General features: G+C 41.1%; 2 non-coding genes across 2 annotated transcripts; both read left to right on the top strand.

Moving 5' to 3' along the window:
* Window positions 1-3,195: 3,195 nt before the first annotated feature.
* trnal-uag (transfer RNA leucine (anticodon UAG)) lies at window positions 3,196-3,277 on the top strand. The gene has a single exon. It is a non-coding gene; the product is annotated as a tRNA-Leu (tRNA).
* Window positions 3,278-3,908: 631 nt separating this feature from the next.
* trnal-uag (transfer RNA leucine (anticodon UAG)) lies at window positions 3,909-3,990 on the top strand. The gene has a single exon. It is a non-coding gene; the product is annotated as a tRNA-Leu (tRNA).
* Window positions 3,991-4,090: the final 100 nt, after the last annotated feature.

Raw genomic sequence — 4,090 nt, 5'->3', positions numbered from 1 at the left:
GTGACTATGCATTTATTTATTAATATTTATTTGTCCGCCCCTGTGTATGTTTGAATGTGGTTTTGTGTATATTCATGTGTTTGTATGTGTGTGAACTGAGACAGGATTTTTAAATCAAACATGGATCTGAATGCATCTATATGTATATCTTTCTGTTTGTTTCTGATTATCTGTGTTTGTGAGAGAGGTTCCCCCAGGTATTCTCTGCAGCTTTTATGAGCTACAAAGAAAAATATCATTGCAGGCTTTTCAGGAAGCAGTATAAAGGTCTGTTACACCCTATTCAGCAGTGACTCACATTTTTGGATTGTGATAAAATCTGATTTTAATGGTCAAGGCACAACGTTCATTCTGTATTTCATATTAATTTACAGGAATGCTTTAGTATATATTTGGATCTGCCAACGTTCATTACAATGGTATTTTACCCACAGCACATTTTTTTTTATCAAAGTCATCAAAGTCCTTCAAGTTAACTCAGTGAAATGGATGCTATTTTAAAAACATTAACTTCTACAGCTTCCAATGCAAAATGCTATAATACACAGGGGGCAATGTTTTCACACGCCTTTACCCCTCTCCCACATTTCCAATGTTTAGGAATTCATAAATTGCACAATTATGATTTATTTACAATACAGATTACTCATGTAAACTAAACACAGGTAAAGCGAGTGAGCTAGGGGGAAATTTGTCGTTGTTATTGGATGCTTACCAAACCAGGAAGTGTCCCTTGAAAGTTAAAAAATAAGTTGTAATCTGTACATCTCACATCCTGCATCGTATTGACAGGAAGAAAACAAACAGTATGGAGGCCCTTTGTACAGTTTCGACTGGATTAAATTGCTGGGAGAGCCTGTGCAAATGCAATTTACAAGGATGTCAAGTTAAACTGAATAAGCAAAATCCTGCATTTAGGCATTACTGTACTCTCAGTACCTGAGAGTACAGTAATGCCTGATGTATTATTTCAATAATAGCTCTCGGACAACAACAACAACACCTTATATATGATACAGTCACAACACATCACAGCCTGAAGTGAGCTATTGCTTTTATAAAACAGACATCAAGTATGACAACATCCAAACTATGGACATATTACAATTTCAATATTTTTTTATTCATAATAATGTTTAATCATTTCAAATAAATAGGCCCTACTGGGCTGGCTGCCTGCATGTGCCAAGGCGGTTGCTATAAAAAGTACACTGGCAGCTACAACAGGTGTAACGGGTGTGGTAAGGACCCAAATGCAGTACGACGGACACACGGAGTAGTAGGAAGCAACTTTATTCCAGGCAGTACACACAACAGGAAACCAGTCTCGGATCGACTCACGGAGAAAAATCCAATCGGTGGAACGCCAAGCCGTCAGGGGAGCAGCCAGACAGAAAGCAGAGGCTAATCTCGTGGTCAGGGACAGAAGGCTATGGCGATTTATCGGGGCAGAGGCAAGGCAAGAATCTCGTAGTCGGGGACGGAAGGCTGAGTCGTGTACCGGGGCAGGGGATAGGCGGAGAGGTCCAAACAGGCAGGGTCGGCAACGGGAAATCAGTCGGAGGGTAAACGCTGGAAAGTCAGGCATGAATGCAGGGAACAATCTGGCAACGGGTGAGTGAGTGACTGGGGTTTAAATACTGAGGTGAGTAGGTGCAGCAGAGTGGGCAGGTGAGAGTGATTGAACTGATGAGGTGGGTGTGGCAGACAGGTGCACTGAATGAACTGATAAATTGAGTGAGAGATAGAGTGGCAGGAGAGAAGGGGCAGAGCTGTGACAGGCTGGTGAGGTGGGAGTCGCTGAGAGGTGAGTGTGAGAGCAGAATTGTGACAACAGGCTTGAGTTTTATTGATATCATTATTTGGCTCTTTATTTTCACTAATTGTATGTTGCCATTTTTTGTGCAACCACTGAAAAACTGCCCAATGTCAGTAGGATGACTTTAGGTTTGCCTTTATTAGCTGGAGGTGTGTTGCTCTATGTGCCAAGCCTGCTAGGACAGGGTATTTATCCTTTCCTTTCTTGCGCGGCAACATTGTCAAACCCCCTCTTTACGTTGCACTGCATGTTGTATTTTTCTCAGACCCAAAGTGATACTGTAAGTGCAAAGGAAATAGAAGTGGTATCCATGGTTTGTGGTTATAACATGGCTATGAACTAGCTAGCCGTTTTATAATTTAAAATGGACTTGAAAAAACTGAGCCTCTGCTTAAAGCCTATGCTATTTTAAACTAATCCAGTTTGAATGTGGATTAAAGCAGTACGTCACACCAAAACTTTATATTTTGACCAACATTGTACCCAATATTCACTGTTCAATATTAAAACTTTATATTATCAATAAATATTAAACGGGCAATTAATAATTTAACTGTCGAGAACACAAAATGATAACCTGGCAGACACAAGCCCGCACAAACGAACAAATTATTGCATTGCGTCTTCAAAACGTTATTTCCTACTAATCAGAATAGAAGGCTGCTGTGGTGATCTATCATAAGAGACAAATTAAAGCTGTCAGACAGGCCGGAAATGACCAAAATACACATTCATTGATGCATTAGACACTATGAACATCATTTTTACTGACAGCTTGTGTGAGTCCGGTGCTTGTGATCAGTGTGCCACTGGGAGTTACCTACCATATCATGTAACATCTTCAATTTAAAATGAATGTGTTTGCTGAGTGCAATGATGCCAACCAGAAATGTCTACGCCAAAAGATTTGAAAGTTATGAAAGAAGGCGTGGCAATGGATGCTGAGACGAATGAAAAGATGGAATTGTGAGAATGTTTAGAGAAATTTTCCTGATTAACAGAAACTTAAAGTCAAGAAAGAATGGAATTATTGGATTTGAACCCACACTTCTTGAGAGACTGGAGCCTAAATCCAACACCTTTCATCACTTGGCAAAAATAACTTATAGTTGGTGAATTGCTCCTGCTCCGCCCAATTGTTCTGAAAAAAAATCTAGTCAAAGTAATCAACAGTAAATGTTCAGTGTACCACCAACAGCAATCAGAGTTGCCAACTTAATACTTAAGAACAGCCAGTGACAAGAACAACATTTAACAGTTGACCTGGCTTGGACAAGTGTTTCCAAACTGAGATGTACAAGATATTAAGCTTGAGCTATGCTGCAGTGGACATCAATTGTTTGCCCCAAGAAGCTGATGCAAATCAAGCCATTAGAGGTAGTGTGGCCGAGTGGTCTAAGGCGCTGGATTTAGGCTCCAGTCTCTATGGAGGCGTGGGTTCAAATCCCACCACTGCCATTCTTTCTGGACTTGACTCCAAGATTATGGGAACAAATGCATCCACATACCCACTGTTGTGGTTCTGCATCTCCAGTTAAGTTAACTTCTGTGCCCAATAACTGCTGATTGTGAATTCTAACGTTGCTCACTCGCATGTTCTCAGATGCCCAAGTGTTCATTCCAACGCGTCTAAGTGAAATGTTTTCTGTCTTCATTGCTAAAGTAGACACCTTCAGGATTATTTGAGCGAATTGGGAATATTGCTAGTAACCAAGTTGCTGCAAGGTCTAACAAATGCTTAGTTTTGCAACCAGTCAGATGCTGAAATCTTGGTTCCCAAAGATTGCCACAACATCTGAACAACATATTTGCCGGTCACACAACTTTAAATAATGAGCAGAGTGGCGCAGCGGAAGCGTGCTGGGCCCATAACCCAGATGTCGATGGATCGAAACCATCCTCTGCTAGTTGGAAATGCTTAATATCTGCACAGTATCACTTTATTTTCCGTCCATTATTCGACTTCAATGTTTTCAGTTGCTTAAGCAGCCATTGCTACAAGTGCGTGAAGGAAATGTCTTCACTCTTTAATGCTGCAGTGGACATCAATTGTTTGCCCCAAGAAGCTGATGCAAATCAAGCCATTAGAGGTAGTGTGGCCGAGTGGTCTAAGGCGCTGGATTTAGGCTCCAGTCTCTATGGAGGCGTGGGTTCAAATCCCACCACTGCCATTCTTTCTGGACTTGACTCCAAGATTATGGGAACAAATGCATCCACATACCCACTGTTGTGGTTCTGCATCTCCAGTTAAGTTAACTTCTGTGCCCAATA

The sequence above is a fragment of the Anoplopoma fimbria genome, chromosome 4 (genome assembly GCF_027596085.1).
Source record: "Anoplopoma fimbria isolate UVic2021 breed Golden Eagle Sablefish chromosome 4, Afim_UVic_2022, whole genome shotgun sequence".
NCBI lineage: Eukaryota > Metazoa > Chordata > Actinopteri > Perciformes > Anoplopomatidae > Anoplopoma > Anoplopoma fimbria.
The sequence above is the reverse complement of the archived record's forward strand: the minus strand, read 5'-3'. Positions and strand labels throughout refer to the sequence as shown.